General features: G+C 44.2%; 1 long non-coding RNA gene across 1 annotated transcript in view; it reads left to right on the top strand.

Moving 5' to 3' along the window:
* Window positions 1–18720, top strand: part of LOC310697725 — a 951570-nt gene extending 932850 nt beyond the window's left edge. The window contains exon 2 of the long non-coding RNA XR_014521166.1: window positions 18535–18720. This is a non-coding gene — a long non-coding RNA (uncharacterized lncRNA). The remainder of the gene's footprint in view (window positions 1–18534) is intronic.
* The last annotated feature ends 1389 nt before the right edge of the window (window positions 18721–20109 follow it).

Genomic DNA, 20109 nt, shown 5'->3' with positions numbered 1-20109 from the left:
AAAATGATCCGCAAATTCGGGCGAGGGGCACTCCTTGCCAAATGTGACATTGAGTCGGCATTTCGCCTTCTTCCCGTCCATCCAGCAGACTTCCGTTGGCTGGGCTTTAGATTCGAGGGGGCGTATTTCATTGACAAGGCAATGCCTATGGGTTGCTCCGTGGCTTGCTCAGCTTTTGAGTCGTTTAGTACATTTCTGGATTGGGCCCTACGCCTTAGGACAGGGTCGTCGGGTGTATCGCATTACCTCGATGATTTTATTTTGGTGGCAGATAGCAGACAGCGGTGCTCTGCCCTCCTGGAGGCCTTCACAGCCTTGCCAGGCGAGCTGGGGGTGCCACTAGCCGCAGAAAAAACAGAAGGTCCATCTACTTCATTGGTTTATCTAGGCATTGAGTTAGACACCGTAGCCCAAACGTCCAGACTGCCGCGGGGAAAATTGTTAGCCCTGAAGGAAGTGATACAACAGCTTTTGCCGCTAAAGAAGGTCACCCTGAGGCAGATTCAATCCCTGCTAGGGCATTTAAATTTCGCTTGTAGGGTAGTGGCACCGGGCCGGCCTTTCTGTGGCCGGCTGGCCAGACTGTCGGCAGGTCTCAGGGCACCGCAGCATAGGGTTCGCCTGTCTAAAGAGGTCAAGGCAGATTTGGAAGTATGGCTGCAATTCCTTGATAAGTATAATGGCATATCCCGATGGCAGGACTCCATGGCACTCAATGCTGACTTCCAAGTCCAGTCAGATGCAGCAGGGTCCCTGGGTTTGGGAGTCTACTTCAGGGGCCAGTGGTGTGCAAAGAAGTGGCCAGAAGACTGGCAGGGCCAGCCCATTTCTCGGGACCTCACGTTTTTGGAATTCTTCCCTATCCTAGTGGCAGTGCATCTCTGGGCAGAGCAGTTTCGCAATCATAGGGTATGTTTCAACACGGATAACCAGGCAGTGGTAGCGGTTCTATCCAGACAGTCTACGCGCTCCGCTAGGGTGGGAAACTTGTTGCGGTCCCTTGTCTTCCTGTGTCTCGAGAACAATATATACTTCTCAGCCAAATTTGTACCCGGCATTAATAATGACATCGCGGATGCTCTGTCTCGCTTTCAGATGGAGCGCTTCCGCTTGTTGGCGCCGGATGCGGAACAGTCATCGATGCCTTTCCCGGAGCATCTCTTTAGTCTTGGGAGGAAGAAGTGTTGAAGGGAGTATTTGGTGCAGTCGCCCCTTCCACAATGAGATCTTACAGGAAAGCATGGGGCGACTTCCTAAAGTTCCGAAATAAGTTTCCCAATGCAAAACGCAGCTCTGTTCCCTCAGCGAGGGAGGTCCTCCACTATCTAGCTCACCTGAGGGAACTCGGCAGGGCTCCTAAGACTCTCAATATTCAGTCCGCAGGAATTTCATATTTTTGCAAAACATTTTTCGACACCGACCCGTGTGCCAAATTTATAGTGCGTAAGACTTTAGAAGGGAGGAGGCCCATAACTTTTGACATTCTGACACAAATACACAAAAAATTACGTGCTATATGCTGGTCAAAATATGAAGCTCGCCTATTCTCGGCGGCTTACTCCATAGCCTTCTTTGGGGCTCTTCGCATAGGGGAGGTGGTTTGTGACGGAGGGGCTTTCCAAGCCCGGAGGGGTATCCTTTTAAGTGATCTGACCCTGTCATCAAACGAGCTTATAGTCCAAGTTCGGAGCTCCAAGACCGACCAGCAGGGGAGGGGGGCCTTGTTAAGGTGACCAGCAGTGCAAGGTACTGGCCCCTGTCCAGTCAGGGATACGAGGCGTTTCCTCTACCTAAGGCCCAGTAGCTCACCTTTAGCCAGGCACCAGTTTACACGGGTGTTGCGCAGGGCTGTGGCTGCATGTGGGCTGCCCGCGGGCGAATTTGCGGCTCACTCTTTTCGGATCGGTGCGGCAACTACTGCTGTGCATCTTGGGCTCTCCGCAGAGAGGATAAAAGATTTGGGCCAGTGGAAATCAAATGCATTCAGAGCTTACGTAAGAGGGAATTTGTGACTTGTGGGTGCATGCCTGACCTCGCTTTCCCTGTCTATTTCCTTTTCAGAATGCCGAAGGGTACGCATCTGGCTGGTTGGTCACAGTATTGTGCATTGGGCCAGGCATCGGGCAATGAGTTCCGGGCTGGGTAAAAACTTGAACTTACCAGCGGGTGTCCAGCTGACCTGGATGGCGAGAAGAGGCATGCGTTGGTGTGAATTCAAGCCAGCTGTGATGGCGAGAGCTGCCTCAGAGGGCCCACCTGATGCCCTGGTTATTCAGTTGGGGGAAAATGACCTGGCGTACCGCAAAGCAATTGACTTGAGATGGAACATTTTTGACGATTTCGCTGATCTGTTGGCGGTTTACCCAAACATGACTATCTTGTGGTCCTCGTTGCTTGAGAGGAGGACATGGAGGGATTGTGTGAGCCCGGTTGGAATCAATAAAGCAAGAAAGGTCTTGCAGCGGGCCGTGGAGCGTAGAGTGGCGGCGCTGGGCGGGTGTGTCATCGGCCACCCTGGCATCCAGTACAGCAACGAGGCCCTCTACAGATGTGATGGCGCCCATCTGTTGGACGATGGAAACAATATTTGGTTGGTGGACATCATAGCAGGGATTAGGAATTGGTTGCAGGCTTGAAGGTATTGGCGGCGAGCTCTGCTCAAGTGGCGGTTAGGCATTGGCAGGGGTCTATTGTTATGCAAATGAAGGGGGGAAGGAAACGCCATCACCTTCCCCAAAAAGAAAAGGGTAGTCCGGTAGAGGACTCCGGGGGGCGTTGCCTTGTCCGAAACCTAGGGAGGTAAGGGCCTCCGGCACGCCCCAGAACAGTGACACCCGCTGGGATCCTAGTTGGCGTAATTCAACAGGACCCCCACGGCTTGTGGACAACCCTTCCCGGTCCCCATGCCGGGTAGTTGATAGGAGCCAATGCCTAAGGCCAATACCTTCCAATTCTGTAATCAATAAAGTTGTGGCCTTTTATGCCCATTAACCTTAAATACTGTGTCCAGTGTCTTCATTTCACATGGGGGAGGGGACTTGCCACGCAACCAGATCTTCATTCAGAACCAGACCCTGAAAGAGAGCCAGAGCCACAGACAGAGCCACAGACGGAGCCGAGAGCCACAGCCGAGATCCACAGCCACAGCCGAGATCCACAGCCACAGGCGAGATCCACAGCCTGAGTCTGAAATAGTGCTTGATAGAGTGCTGGATCCTGAAGCAGAGACACTGTCTGAAACTGAGCCTGACGCTTAAAGGTAGCCAGGGGCAGACGGAGAGGCAGAGCCTGATACAGTGCTTGATACAGCATAGGAGCCTGAAGCAGAGACACAGCCAGATCCAGAGACACAGCCAGAGCCAGAACAAAACCCTAATTCAGAACCAGAGCTTAGAAGAGAGCCAGAAACAGTGCTTGATAGATTACAGCGATAAAAGATTAAGTTAAAGAAAAGAATAATGAAGGAATATATTTGATAAGATTAAATTTAGGATTTGCTGAAATAATTTTGAAATTTGGGATGCAGAAAGGGGAGGTTTGGGGGAGTCCGAGAAGTGAGGTTTATGAAAAAAAGGATATGAAATTATACATGTTTGTTTGTCTTTTTATTTGTTTGTATTGTTTTTTAAAAAATGTAAAACTAATAAAAAAATTTATTAAAAAAAAACCAGAAACAGTGCTTGGTAGAGTGCCAGAACCTGAAACAGAGGCAGAGGCAGATACAGGGCTTGAAACAGCGTCGGAGCCTGAAACAGAGAAACAGCGTGAAACAGAGACAAAGGCTGAGACAGGCCGAGCCTGAAATAGAGCTAGAATAAGTGCTAGAGCTGAAAAAACTGAGACAAAGCCTAATAAAGAGCAGAAGCCTGACCCTGAGCCTGAAACAGTGCTTGATACAGTGCCAGAGCCTGAAACAGAACCAGAGCCACAGCTACAGCTACAGCCATAGTGCCACAGCCTGAGTCTGCAACAGTGTTTGATACAGTGCCGGAGCCTGAAACAGAGACACAGCCGGAAACAGAACCGGATCCTGGTTATTAACATGGCAATTAAAGAAGAGAGAGGCAGAAAGGCTTATAAATAGAGTTAAGTGCAATGGCAAAATAATAAACAACCCTAAAGAAATAGAGAAACAATTTCTCGAATTCTTTAGAGAAATCTATAAGGAAGGAAATGAAACAACAGAAGAAGTTAAAGAACATTTAGAACAGAACTGTCTCCAAAACTTACTAAAGAGCAAAAAGAACCGTTGAATGCCCCTATTACATCGTAAGAAATTCAAAGAGCAATTAAGGAAGCAAAGATAGGAAGGCCACCAGGGCCAGACGGCCTGCCGGCAATATATTATAAAAAAATGGAGGACTTACTGTCTGACCCATTAAGAAGTATCATGAACAACATCTTAAAAGACCGAACCATGCCGGATTCTTGGAAAGACAGCCTTATTGCATTAATTCCAAAACAGGGAACGGACAATCTACTTATTAACAACTATAGGCCTATCGCACTTCTAAAAAACGATTATAAATTCTATGCAAATATTTTAGCTGAAAGATCAAAAAAAGGCTTCCAGATGATGATACACAATGACCAAGCTGGCTTTTTGCCCGGGAGGCACATTTATAGCAACACTAGAAACATTATAAACCTATTAGCGTATTTAGACTTAAGAATAGAAAAGAAGGCAGTCTTAATGGCTATAGATGCAGAAAAAGCTTTCGACAGGGTATCCTGGAAATTTATGAAAGGTCTATTACACCATATGGATTTTGGTGTACAGTATATAAAAGGGATTGAAGCAATATAATCAAAACAAAAAGCTAAAATCATAATCAATGGAAATTTATCACAGGAGTCTGAAATCAGTAAAGGGGCCAGACAAGGTCGCCCCCTATCCCCCTTAATTTTCATATTAACATTGGAAGTTTTATGTAAACAAATTAGGGAAGAAAAAGAAATAAAAGGGATTATGCTGGGAAATAGAAGTTACAAAATGAGGGCATTTGCTGACGATTTAATTATAACTACGGAGCAACCAAAACAGAGTTTAAGAAAGGCGTTGGAAATAATATATGGCTACGGTAAAGTTGCGGGGCTCAAAATGAATTTAAACAAGACAAAACTATGAGTTAAAAATATGTCGCCAGATGAAAAAGCAGAATTAGAACAAATAATACACATTAAAATCTACCCCAAAATCAAGTATTTAGGATTATGGATAACACCAAAGAATATTAACTTATATGAAGATAATTATACCAATTGTTGGAAAGATATCAAAAGACAGTTGGAGACATGGACAAGGTTAAATTTATCATTCCTGGGCCGTATTTCGGTAATTAAAATGATAGTTTTACCGAAGCTACTCTTTCTATTCCAAACGATTCCAATTACAGGAAAGACCAGCAGTATCAACAAGTGGCAAAAAGAAATTTCTAAATTTTTGTGGAAGGGTAAAAGACCAAGAGTAAAGCATAAGATATTAATAGATACTGTAGAAAGAGGTGGCTACGGGTTACCGGATTTGAAGCTATATTACGAAGCCTCATGTCTTCTCTGGTTGAAAGATTGGTATTTATTAAAAAATTGGGATATTTTAGATCTAGAAGGTCATGACACCCGTTTTGGGTGGCATGGCTATCTTAATTATGGGAAAATAAAGACGCATAGTTTTTCAAATCATATAATAAGAAATGCTATATATAAGGTATGGGGAAAATACAAAAGATATTTGGAACAGAAAACCCCAAGATGGAACTCTCCACTAGAAGCAATCGCTGTTAAAAAAAGCAACAACATCAAAGAGAACTGGATAACGTATAACACAATATTAAGGGGGGAGGAGGAGGGTCAACTAATATTGATAAGTTATGAGAAAATAAAAGATCACTTTTCTAGTTGGCTAGATTACTTCCAGGTGAATGAAGTGTTCAGACAGGATAAGCAGATAGGTTTTGAAAAGGAGCCTTCAAGATTTGAAAGAGAACTACTGAATAGTAAAACCAAAATAATCGCAAAAATGTATAGATTTCTTTTAGACTACAAAGTAATGGATGAGGAGGTTAAGGCTTCAGTGATAAAGTGGGCCCAAGATGTGGGCCGTCCAATTATGCTAAAAGGTGGGGGAAACTGATGGAATGCAAATTTGAAATTTACAGCCAGCTATAATATAAGAGAGAACATGATGAAAATGGCTCATAGGTGGTACCTCACTCCTTCCAGATGATCAAGAATGTATAAAAATTTGGCGAGTGCTTGTTGGAGATGTGGAGGAAATAACGGTGACATGAGCCACATGTGCTGGACGTGTGAAAAGATTAAGATTTGTTTTTTTGGGGGGGAATATACGATGAATTAAAAAAGATGATGGGGATAACTTTTACGGAAAAAAACCGGAGGCATTTCTATGAAGTATTTTAGATAAAGAGATCCCAAAAAATCTAAGAGAGGTATTCTTGTATGCAACCGTAGCAGCTCGTATACTTGTGGCCAAGGGATGGAAAGATCACGAGGCTCCAAAAATAACAGATTGGCAAATCAAATTACAGGAATTGGTGGAGACGGCTCAATTGACTAGCAAACTCAGAGGAATCTCAAAGCAAAAATTTGCAGGAAAATGGGATGGTTATACAAGATACGTTCAAAAATACAATAATAGTTTTGACTCCGTGCTAGCATTCGAGTGATAAAGGAACTAAAAGGAGGTGGACAACAATTAAGGATTTATTATGTTTTCAGAATGTATTTGAAAATTTATATAGAAAGGATTATTGTTTTGTGTACATTCCATTGTAAGAATGGAAACAGAGTCAGATCCACAGCCACAGCCTAAGTCTGAAACAGTCCTTGATAGAGTGCCAGAGCCAGAGCAAGACCCTGAATCAGTGCCAGAACCAAGCCCTCATTCAGAACCAGAGCCTGAGAAAGAGCCAGAACCAGAACCAGAGCAACAGCCACAGCCACGAGCCACAGCCTAAGTCTGCAACAGTACTTGATACAGTGCCGGAGCCTGAAACAGAGACACAGCCTCAAACAGAGCCTGAGCCTAAAACAGAGGCAGAGCCACAGCCACAGCCTGAGTCTGAAACAGTCCTTGATAGAGTGCCAGAGCCAGAGCGAGACCCTGAATCAGAGTCAGAGTGAGACCATGAATCAGAGCCAGAGCCAGAGCCTCATTCAGAGCCAGAGCTGAAAGAAAGCCAGAGCCAGAGACACAGCCAGAGCCAGAGCCTGAAATGGGGCTTGATACAGGGCCGGAGCGCAAAACATAGCTGCAGCCACAGCCACGAGCCACAGCCTGAGTCTGCAACAGTACTTGATACAGTGCCGGAGCTGGAGCCGGAGCCGGAGCCGGAGCCAGAGCCAGAGCCAGAGCCAGAGCCGGAGCCAGAGCCAGAGCCAGAGCCAGAACAAAACCCTAATTCAGAACCAGAGCCTGAAAGAGAGCCAGACCCTGAAACATAGCTCGGTCAGAGGCAGAGGAAGAGCCATCATGAGACCCTGAATCAGAGTCAGAACCAGATCTTCATTCAGAACCAGACCCTGAAAGAGAGCCAGAGCCACAGACAGAGCCACAGACGGACCCGAGAGCCACAGCCGAGATCCACAGCCACTTCCGGAGGCGGCGCGAAACGGCAATGGCGGTCCTCTTCGCGCAGTGAAGAGGGGCTCCGCGGAAAAGGGTCGTCCGCTACGGCAGAGCGGAGACGCCCTAAGAAAAACCACAGGTAGAGTGAGCCTGTGGTCGTGGGACTCGGCGGGCACCAAGAGCGACCTCGGAAACGAAGAAGGGACCCCGTAAGGGGCTCCGGAACGTGGAGGGGGTAGCGGTGCTGTGAGTTCATCGCTCTTTCCGCGGAAGTGAAGCCGCGCGGCTGCTGCTGATGAGCGCTGACCTTTCTTCTTTGAACATCCGATTTGAAACAATATACTCGTGAGTAAGAATCCTGAGATTTCTGAATCTAAATTTCTGAAATTCAGCTGAAAGCGGGAGACGTTAAAAAGGAAGTCCGTCTTCCGGCTCTGCTTAAAGTATCAAGCAAAGGGCTACAAAAGCTGAAGCGTTGAGAGGGGTTTTAAAAGAAGTTGGAGTATACCTTGCAAATTCGGATTTGATTATTTAAAAGTTAAAAACTGTATTTTTATAAGTGGACATAGATCGCGATCTCTTTCCCTTCTTTCTGTGGATTACAAAGTTTCGAAACCCAGCTCTCGGGCTGTCTGGATACAAAAGAACCATCAGACTGCGGCAACTGAGTATAAAGTTATAACGTTACATTGGGGCTTTTTTGTAAGTTACAAATAAGGAACTGTTGCATGCACCATTGTTAAGAACTTTCACTTTCTGCAGCTTAAAGTAAACTTTGAAGGTTTTCTCCTCCGTTTTTGTTTATTCTTCTTAATTTTTTATTGGGGAACTTTATGGTGGAAACTTTTCATCCTCTTTCCTAACTCTTGGGGAGCTCCCTCTACTGGATTGTGGAATTTCTAGTCTCTGAGAACTGCTGGTTGTTTTTGCAAACCTTATGCTTGGATGTTTATATCCTGGACTGCCTTTCCCATGGGATTTACAATTTGACCTTGACACTTGGACAGCTGTGGAATGAGTGGCGCAGCAAAAACAAGGGCTGCCAAAAAAGCAAAACAAACTGAACTGTTGCAATCAACTCTGCCTGTGCAGCCACGCAGATCATCTGTCCCAATTGTTACAGGCCTGCAAGAAGGAGAATCCAAACAGCCAGCTTTTGGGGATATGGCTGCAGGAGGGCTGGACCCAGTCTCTAAAGAAATATTGGACCAGCTGGCAGCTTTAAACAAGAAAGCAGATGAACAGGCGACTAAATTTGACCAAGTGACAGCTACAATTAATAAATTGACTGACCAAGTTGCTCAAAATACACAGGCAATAGGAAATATCCAAATAACAGCGGCAGAAAATCGAAAATTAGCTGAAGAAGCAAATTTAAAAGCAGAACAAAATAAAAAGAAGATAGAGGAAGTAATAGGGGAAGTAAGACCACTGAGTAGACAGATCAATGAACAGCAAGCTTATCTGTCCATGGCGGAATTGAAAAATCGGGAAAGCAATCTCAGGCTTAGAAATATACCAGAACTTGAGAAAGAAGATCTGATTGATTTTTTGACAGCAGAAATATCAAAGTTCTGGGGTTTAGCAGAAGAGAAGGACTTTAAAATTGTCACCGCCTTTAGATTGGGAAGAGTGGCCAAGAGGGACAAACCAAGAGATTGCTTGATCATTTTGAGATCTAAGCAAGAAAAAGATAATATACTCGGCCTACACTTTAAAAATTCATTGGTGATTCAGGGAAAGACAGCAGAAATCTTCAGAGACATACCGAAACAATTGTTGGATTTAAGAACTGCATAGAAAGACCTCGCAAGTTTATTGAGAAACAACACAATTCCCTATAGGTGGGAATTCCCTCAAGGACTATCTTTCAACTTGAAAGGGAGAAAAGTAAGAATCAGAACAGCAGAGGACCAAGAAAAGTTCCTGAACGAACACGGGGAGGACCTTCGGAAAGGAATAGCAGGAGCCTGGCCACCACCTCCGCCTGGCTCAACACCGGTTCCACCTCCAGATATAGACGACAAGAGAGACACCCCTATTGGTTGACAAATTGATTCAGGATGTCTCTGCAGCTTCTTAGCTGGAACATTCGTGGTGCAAATTCCCCCGAGAAAAGAAAAAGGATCTTCCATATATTGAGGAAAGAACAATTGGACATTATTTGTTTGCAAGAAACACATGTGACTAGGCTCCATAGGAGAGTTTTAATTAATAAAAGACTAGGCCAAGAATTTATTTCATCAGACAAGGTTAAGAAAAGAGGAGTAGTGATTTATGCAAAGGAGAACCTAGCACCGAAGTTTTTGTTTAAAGATGAACAAGGAAGAATTTTGGCGATTGAAATACAATCACAAGGAGAAAAATTTTTGATAGTAGGAATATACGCACCAAACGAGGGGAAATCGGAATTTTACAAAAAGCTGCATGAGATAATGCTGGATCATATTGACTATACTAACATCATTTTGATGGGAGACATGAACGGGGTGGTCTCCACCTATATGGATAAGTCACAAAATCAAAACTTAACTAAAAATGGGGCTTGATACAGGGCCGGAGCGCAAAACATAGCTGCAGCCACAGCCACGAGCCACAGCCTGAGTCTGTAACAGTACTTGATACGGAGCCGGAGCCGGAGCCGGAGCCGGAGCCGGAGCCGGAGCCAGAGCCAGAGCCAGAGACACAGCCAGAGACACAGCCAGAGACACAGCCAGAGACACAGCCAGAGACAGAACAAAACCCTAATTCAGAACCAGAGCCTGAAAGAGAGCCAGACCCTGAAACATAGCTCGGTCAGAGGCAGAGGAAGAGCCATCATGAGACCCTGAATCAGAGTCAGAACCAGATCTTCATTCAGAACCAGACCCTGAAAGAGAGCCAGAGCCACAGACAGAGCCACAGACGGAGCCGAGAGCCACAGCTGAGATCCACAGCCACAGCCGAGATCCACAGCCACAGCCGAGATCCACAGCCTGAGTCTGAAATAGTGCTTGATAGAGTGCTGGATCCTGAAGCAGAGACACTGTCTGAAACTGAGCCTGACGCTTAAAGGTAGCCAGGGGCAGACGGAGAGGCAGAGCCTGATACAGTGCTTGATACAGCATAGGAGCCTGAAGCAGAGACACAGCCAGATCCAGAGACACAGCCAGAGCCAGAACAAAACCCTAATTCAGAACCAGAGCTTGAAAGAGAGCCAGAAACAGTGCTTGATAGAGTGCCAGAGCCTGAAACAGAGGCAGAGGCAGATACAGGGCTTGAAACAGCGTCGGAGCCTGAAACAGAGAAACAGCGTGAAACAGAGACAAAGGCTGAGACAGGCCGAGCATGAAATAGAGCTAGAATAAGTGCTAGAGCCAAAGACTGAGACAAAGCCTAATAAAGAGCAGAAGCCTGAGCCTGAAACAGTGCTTGATACAGTGCCAGAGCCTGAAACAGAACCAGAGCCACAGCTACAGCCATAGTGCCACAGCCTGAGTCTGCAACAGTGTTTGATACAGCGCCAGAGCCTGAAACAGAGACACAGCCTGAAACAGAACCGGAGCCTGGTTATTAGCATGGCAATTAAAGAAGAGAGAGGCAGAAAGGCTTATAAATAGAGTTAAGTGCAAAGGCAAAATAATAAACAACCCTAAAGAAATAGAGAAACGATTTCTCGAATTCTTTAGAGAAATCTATAAGGAAGGAAATCAAACAACAGAAGAAGTTAAAGAACATTTAGAACAGAACTGTCTCCAAAACTTACTAAAGAGCAAAAAGAACCGTTGAATGCCCCTATTACATCGTACGAAATTCAAAGAGCAATTAAGGAAGCAAAGATAGGAAAGCCACCAGGGCCAGACGGCCTACCGGCAATATATTATTAAAAAATGGAGGACTTACTGTTTGACCCATTAAGAAGTATCATGAACAACATCTTAAAAGACGGAACCATGCCGGATTCTTGGAAAGACAGCCTTATTGCATTAATTCCAAAACAGGGAACGGACAATCTACTTATTAACAACTATAGGCCTATCACACTTCTAAATAACGATTATAAATTCTATGCAAATATTTTAGCTGAAAGATCAAAAAAAGGCTTCCAGATGATGATACACAATGACCAAGCGGGCTTTTTGCCCGGGAGGCACATTTATAGCAACACTAGAAACATTATAAACCTATTAGCGTGTTTAGACTTAAGAATAGAAAAGAAGGCAGTCTTAATGGCTATAGATGCAGAAAAAGCTTTCGACAGGGTATCCTGGAAATTTATGAAAGGTCTATTACACCATATGGATTTTGGTATACAGTATATAAAAGGGATTGAAGCAATATAATCAAAACAAAAAGCTAAAATCATAATCAATGGAAATTTATCACAGGAGTGTGAAATCAGTAAAGGAGTCAGACAAGGTCGCCCACTATCCCCCTTAATTTTCATATTAACATTGGAAGTTTTATGTAAACAAATTAGGGAAGAAAAAGAAATAAAAGGGATTATGCTGGGAAATAGAAGTTACAAAATGAGGGCATTTGCTGACGATTTAATTATAACTACGGAGCAACCAAAACAGAGTTTAAGAAAGGCGTTGGAAATAATATATGGCTACGGTAAAGTTGCGGGGCTCAAAATGAATTTAAACAAGACAAAACTATGAGTTAAAAATATGTCGCCAGATGAAAAAGCAGAATTAGAACAAATAATACACATTAAAATCTACCCCAAAATCAAGTATTTAGGATTATGGATAACACCAAAGAATATTAACTTATATGAAGATAATTATACCAATTGTTGGAAAGATATCAAAAGACAGTTGGAGACATGGACAAGGTTAAATTTATCATTCCTGGGCCGTATTTCGGTAATTAAAATGATAGTTTTACCGAAGCTACTCTTTCTATTCCAAACGATTCCAATTACAGGAAAGACCAGCAGTATCAACAAGTGGCAAAAAGAAATTTCTAAATTTTTGTGGAAGGGTAAAAGACCAAGAGTAAAGCATAAGATATTAATAGATACTGTAGAAAGAGGTGGCTACGGGCTACCGGATTTGAAGCTATATTACGAAGCCTCATGTCTTCTCTGGTTGAAAGATTGGTATTTATTAAAAAATTGGGATATTTTAGATCTAGAAGGTCATGACACCCGTTTTGGGTGGCATGGCTATCTTAATTATGGGAAAATAAAGACGCATAGGAGTTTTTCAAATCATATAATAAGAAATGCTATATATAAGGTATGGGGAAAATACAAAAGATATTTGGAACAGAAAACCCCAAGATGGAACTCTCCACTAGAAGCAATCACTGTTAAAAAAAGCAACAACATCAAAGAGAACTGGATAACGTATAACACAATATTAAGGGGGGAGGAGGAGGGTCAACTAATATTGATAAGTTATGAGAAAATAAAAGATCACTTTTCTAGTTGGCTAGATTACTTCCAGGTGAATGAAGTGTTCAGACAGGATAAGCAGATAGGTTTTGAAAAGGAGCCTTCAAGATTTGAAAGACAACTACTGAATAGTAAAACCAAAATAATCGCAAAAATGTATAGATTTCTTTTAGACTACAAAGTAATGGACGAGGAGGTTAAGGCTTCAGAGATAAAGTGGGCCCAAGATGTGGGCCGTCCAATTATGCTAAAAGATGGGGGAAACTGATGGAATGTAAATTTGAAATTTACAGCCAGCTATAATATAAGAGAGAACATTATGAAAATGGTGCATAGGTGGTACCTCACTCCTTCCAGATGATCAAGAATGTATAAAAATTTGGCGAATGCTTGTTGGAGATGTGGAGGAAATAACGGTGACATGAGCCACATGTGCTGGACGTGTGAAAAGATTAAGATTTGTTTTTTTGGGGGAAATATACGATGAAATAAAAAAAATGATGGGGATAACTTTTACGAAAAAAACGGAGGCATTTCTGTGAAGTATTTTAGATAAAGAGATCCCAAAAAATCTAAGAGAGGTATTCTTGTATGCAACCGCAGCAGCTCGTATACTTGTGGCCAAGGGATGGAAAGATCTCGAGGCTCCAAAAATAACAGATTGGCAAATCAAATTACAGGAATTGGTGGAGACGGCTCAATTGACTAGCAAACTCAGAGGAATCTCAAAGCAAAAATTTGCAGGAAAATGGGATGGTTATACAAGATACGTTCAAAAATACAATAATAGTTTTGACTCCGTGCTAGCATTCGAGTGATAAAGGAACTAAAAGGAGGTGGACAACAATTAAGGATTTATTATGTTTTCAGAATGTATTGGAAAATTTATATAGAAAGGATTATTGTTTTGTGTACATTCCATTGTAAGAATGGAAACAGAGTCAGATCCACAGCCACAGCCTAAGTCTGAAACAGTCCTTGATAGAGTGCCAGAGCCAGAGCAAGACCCTGAATCAGTGCCAGAACCAAGCCCTCATTCAGAACCAGAGCCTGAGAAAGAGCCAGAACCAGAACCAGAGCAACAGCCACAGCCACAGCCTGAGTCTGAAACAGCCCTTGATAGAGAGCCAGAATCAGAGAATCAGAATCAGAGCCTGAAACAAAGAAACAGCGTGAAACAGAGACAAAGGCTGAGACACAGGCCGAGCCTGAAATAGAGCTAGAATAAGTGCTAGAGCCGAAGACTGAGACAAAGCCTAATAAAGAGCAGAAGCCTGAGCCTGAAACAGTGTTTGATACAGCGCCAGAGCCTGAAACAGAGACACAGCCTGAAACAGAACCTGAGCCTGGTTATTAGCATGGCAATTAAAGAAGAGAGAGGTAGAAAGGCTTATAAATAGAGTTAAGTGCAAAGGCAAAATAATAAACAACCCTAAAGAAATAGAGAAACGATTTCTCGAATTCTTTAGAGAAATCTATAAGGAAGGAAATGAAACAACAGAAGAAGTTAAAGAACATTTGGAACAGAACTGTCTTCCGAAACTTACTAAAGGAGAAAAAGAACTGTTGAATGCCCCTATTACATCGTACGAAATGCAAAGAGCAATTAAGGAAGCAAAGATAGGAAAGCCACCAGGGCCAGACGGCCTACCGGCAACATATTATAAAAAAATGGAGGACTTACTGTCTGACCCATTAAGAAGTATCATGAACAACATCTTAAAAGACGGAACCATGCCGGATTCTTGGAAAGACAGCCTTATTGCATTAATTCCAAAACAGGGAACGGACAATCTACTTATTAACAACTATAGGCCTATCGCACTTCTAAATAACGATTATAAATTCTATGCAAATATTTTAGCCGAAAGATAAAAAAAGGCTTCCAGATGATGATACACAATGACCAAGCTGGCTTTTTGCCCGGGAGGCACACTTATAGCAACACTAGAAACATTATAAACTTATTAGCGTATTTAGACTTAAGAATAGAAAAGAAGGCAGTCTTAATGGCTATAGATGCAGAAAAAGCTTTCGACAGGGTATCCTGGAAATTTATGAAAGGTCTATTACACCATATGGATTTTGGTATACAGTGTATAAAAGGGATTGAAGCAATATAATCAAAACAAAAAGCTAAAATCATAATCAATGGAAATTTATCACAGGAGTGTGAAATCAGTAAAGGAGTCAGACAAGGTCGCCCACTATCCCCCTTAATTTTCATATTAACATTGGAAGTTTTATGTAAACAAATTAGGGAAGAAAAAGAAATAAAAGGGATTATGCTGGGAAATAGAAGTTACAAAATGAGGGCATTTGCTGACGATTTAATTATAACTACGGAGCAACCAAAACAGAGTTTAAGAAAGGCGTTGGTAATAATATATGGCTACGGTAAAGTTGCGGGGTCCAAAATGAATTTAAACAAGACAAAACTATTAGTTAAAAATATGTCGCCAGATGAAAAAGCAGAATTAGAACAAATAATACACATTAAAATCTACCCCAAAATCAAGTATTTAGGATTATGGATAACACCAAAGAATATTAACTTATATGAAGATAAGTATACCAATTGTTGGAAAGATATCAAAAGACAGTTGGAGACATGGACAAGGAATTTATCATTCCTGGGCTGTATTTCGGTAATTAAAATGATAGTTTTACCGAAGCTACTCTTTCTATTCCAAACGATTCCAATTACAGGAAAGCCCAGCAGTATCAACAAGTGGCAAAAAGAAATTTCTAAATTTTTGTGGAAGGGTAAAAGACCAAGAGTAAAGCATAAGATATTAATAGATACTGTAGAAAGAGGTGGCTACGGGTTACCGGATTTGAAGCTATATTACGAAGCGTCATGTCTTCTCTGGTTGAAAGATTGGTATTTATTAAAAAATTGGGATATTTTAGATCTAGAAGGTCATGACTGTTGGTTTCTGCTTTCTTCACTGTGCAGCGAAGTGCTTGTCACGGGACAATGTTTTGCATTCCACAGTCAGAGTACTGTTGGGTTTTCCCACAGGAATGGGAGACTGGATGTGACGTACACTGGTTTCCTGTTTTTCACTCTTCTCTTGGTGTTCTTTGTTCCGAGGAGAAGGAGGTTGCTTCTCTGCTCCCGCAGAGGCAAGATGCATGTTTGTAATCTCTCAACATTGAAATGAAAATAAAGCAAAGTTAAGCATGTGGCACGTACTGCTCATCCTTCCTCTGTGTACAGGACTCTGCAATTACAACATTTTTGGTTCCCGGCCCAGAAAATGCAGTCAAACTGAAGGATGGACTCCGGAAGCCGAGTCGGAATGCCGGCAGAGGGACAGAGAAACGGATCGGCGTTATCTGCTCTGCACGCCAAGTTGAGTGATGAGAGGTATGTGCTCATGCTCCGGGCAGCCTGCCAGCTTCTAGATGATGGCTTTATGGCTGGACTTTGAACTTTTAAAGCCGTTTTGCCGCGGTACAGGCAAAGGCTCTAAGGCACAAGCTCACAGGCTTGGGAGGCTTGAAAACCGAAAGTACCTATGAAAATGCTTTTGGAATGAGGTTTGAAAGCAGCAGTGACGCAGCTTGATTAAACGCCGCGGAGATGGCAAATGCAAAGCTGGCTGATGCATTTGGGATTCCTAAGCTCAATAAGAAAAACTATGCGGACTGGGTTCTCTATACAGAGGCTATTCTGCGGAAAGAGGGTCTGTATAAAGTTATTACAGACAACCCCCCAGCTCCAATTACAGACGACTGGAAAGCTAAAGATTCCAAAGCGATGGGAACTCTTACATTGATAGTATCCCCAGAAGAGCTCTGTCTGTTGCGTGGTAAGACCACAGCCAGAGAAATTTGGGACACTTGAAGAGAGGCTCAGTTGAGGACAGAAGCTGGTTCCTCAATGTACTACTATGCCAAACTGCTTGGTATGGCTCTTACTGAAGGTGGAGATGTGCGTAAACATCTGATGGAGATGCAGAATCTGAGACATGAGCTGCAACAGAGAGGACTCACCTTTCCAGAGGCTGTGTATTCCTTCATGATACTACATTCTTTGGGTCCAAGTTGGGAGTCCGTTGCCACTCAGATTGCTGTTCAGCCAACTGCTCAGCTCACAGTAGCCTATGTTACTGCCGTGATTCTGAATGAAGCAGACCGCCGGGGTGCTAGCTGCATGGGTAAGGGGGAGTCTTCACAGACGTCATCCCAGAGTGCAGTGGAACCACCAGATGGCGCCAAAGCTTTGAAGGCAGTGAAATGCTACTTGTGTGGATGTCTAGGCCATATGAAGAGGGAATGCAGATATCCCAGGGCCAAGACAGAGCAGCGCAGCGGAAGCTCATCACGTGGAAAAGGCCAAAGCAAAGGCAAAGGTCCAGTGTCCAGGACAACGCAGCACAAGACAATGGTCTCACGCTTCACTCCAAAGGTCGCAAAGGTCCAGAAGACGTCAAGATCTTTCTTCGTTGTTGACTCAGCAGCGACCCACCACATGTGCAACGATAAGCGACTGTTCATGTCTTTTACACCGCAGGAAGGTGCGATTCACCAGGCGGATGACCACACAATCCCCAGCCAAGGCTACGGAACTGTTGTTCTTCACAGTTTGGACTTATCGATACAAGATGTGCTTTACGTACCAGATGCCACACACAATCTACTCAGTGTTATGCAGCTGAATGAACGGAACATTGACGTTTCCTTCAAGAACAAGAAATGCACCATCACAAAGAAAAACGATTATGTATTGCATGCTGAATGTGTTGATCGTTTGTTTGTTTTGTATTATGATGATGTGGTGCAGAATGAGACTTGTTGCATTGCAGGTTCTAACAAAAGTTTGCATGCAGGTTGTGTTCACGATTTTCACAGGAAATTTGGTCATTTGCATTTTGAGGCAGTATCTAAAATGCCTGCCTTGGTTGAAGGTATGACTATTAAACCCTGCAGGTACCATATGAAGTGCAAGGCATGCGCAGCAAACAAGGTGAAAATGGCTGCGAAAGGTAAGGTGTCTAGTAGGCAAGCTACAGAACCATACCAGGTTGTTCATGCTGATTTAGTTGGTCCACTATCACCCTCTTTGGGTGGAAATAGGTACTTCATGGTTCTCATGTTGGCTTTTTGCAGTATGGTAGCGCTGCAGAGAGCTTGCTGGGGAGACCATGCATTAAAAAGGGACTCAAAAATAACTTAAAGAAGGTTTTAATCAGAAAAACAAAAACTCCATTTACACTAAATATATTAACAAACATGACCCAACCACCAACCCATCCCCCAGGGTAATGGGAGAGCTAGGTGCTGCTCCTTATATACTCTACCCAATTGCTGACATAGTTTAATCAGTACAACTCAGCAGCACCTGCTATGTTTCACAGCTGTAAAGCTGGGTCTCGTTAGTTTGCTCTGGCCCTTGCTCCGGCCCCTTAAAGACACACACATCGGGTGGAACAATGATGAACCTGTACATGTAAAGAAACCATTCAACATTTCCCCTGCGGTTCATCATTGTGGAACAAAAACATAAAGCATACTTTGTACATGTCTTTCATGTTATTGGTTTCAGAACTCACAGGGTTAAGGAGTTCTGCGTGACGTCTCTTTCCTGAGGCGTGGTTACAAACACTTACGGGAGTGGTTTGACTCTGAGTGTTTCAGTCTGCCTCTGGTACGCTATGCGAGAGGGAGAGAATGGGCGAGCTTTCGCCAGGTCTGATTTATGATGTTATTCTACTTGATTAAAGGCTAAGAAGATAAGGAACGCCTTAGTGTTTGTTCTGAATTATTACCCACACGCTGCAATTGCTTTCTAACCGCTGTGATCGCTCTGCTACCGGCCAAGGAGAGGCAGAAAGACTTTTGGATTGGCACGGACAGGCAGCAGAGCTGCGCAAGGGAAGCGTGCCAGGCTCCATGTTTAGCCTCTTTTGGCACTCTTGGCCGGCATATTCGCATAGGTTATGGGAGTTTGCCAACGCTTTGAAGCCTTTGCAGGAACGTCCCATGTGTGGGGGAAGCCAGCAAGCCAGCTGAAAGGTTGCTGGGTCCAGCTGGAGCTCTGGAGCTTTCTTTGAGGCTGGAAGGAGCTCGCTGGGGAGGACCGGTCTGCCGGAGCCGGGAGGTGGAGGAAGCTACTGCCGAGACGTGAGTATGCTTAGCCCCCGGGGAGGAGATGGCAGACGATCGTGAATCATTCTCAGTTCCCTTTGAAAAATTAAATGGACAAAATTGGGCCGAATGGAGCCGGAAGCTAAAGGCCTGGCTGGTAGCCAAGGGGCTGTGGGAGGCGACCCAGGGGCCCCCCTCTACCACCAGCTGCAGCAGGAGCGGCGGCGGCGGACATAGCAGCTGCTCACGCGTCGCAGAGAAAAAATCAGAAAGCCCTGGGAGCTATAGTGCTCAGTTTGGAGGGTTCCCAGCTACCCTTGGTTAAAGGGCTTGAAACTGCTCAGGAGGCCTACCAAGCTCTTGAGAGGGTGCACCACAGAACCACGGCTGGTGCAAAGATCCACACCACCAGGCGCTTGTTTGAGATGAAGCTGCGTCCCGGTGGGAACATCAGACAGCATGTTACTGAGATGCTCTCTGTTTTCAATGAGTTGAGGCTGTTGCAAGTCAACTTCTCAGAGGAGCTGAAGGTTTATATTTTGCTCAGCTCTCTGGACAAAAGCTATGACAATTTGTGTCTGTCTATGGAATCCATGAGTCCACAGGATTTGACTCTCCAGTACGTGACAGGACGTCTTTCGGACGAACAGGAAAGGCGTGTCCGAGAGGGCAGGTCTGGCGCAGGCAGCTCCACCGGTTGCAGAGGGGGGGGCAAGCCAGATGAGAGCTCAGTTCAGGCTTTTTCCACTCGTCGATGTTATGTCTGTGGGTCCAACAGCCACCTTAAACGGGCTTGTCCGCAGAGGAGCAGAGAGGCCGGGCAGGGTGTCTCCAAGGTCGTTTCCCATGGGAACCAGTCTCGGAGAGGAGGCCAGCGTGGGAACGCGAAGGAAGGACGTGACTCAGAGAAGGGAGACTGTTATCGGTACGGATGGATATCCTCCGGGAGAGGAGGCTCGATGTCCCGAGGTACTCCCAACCTCTCCGACAGAGTCCACTCCGTACCGTGATCGAGTGCCGGAAATGCATTGTTGCCTGTTAT

This window comes from Podarcis liolepis (assembly GCF_965112155.1).
Source record: "Podarcis liolepis genome assembly, chromosome: W".
NCBI lineage: Eukaryota > Metazoa > Chordata > Lepidosauria > Squamata > Lacertidae > Podarcis > Podarcis liolepis.
This window is presented reverse-complemented; position numbering and strand designations above follow the sequence as displayed.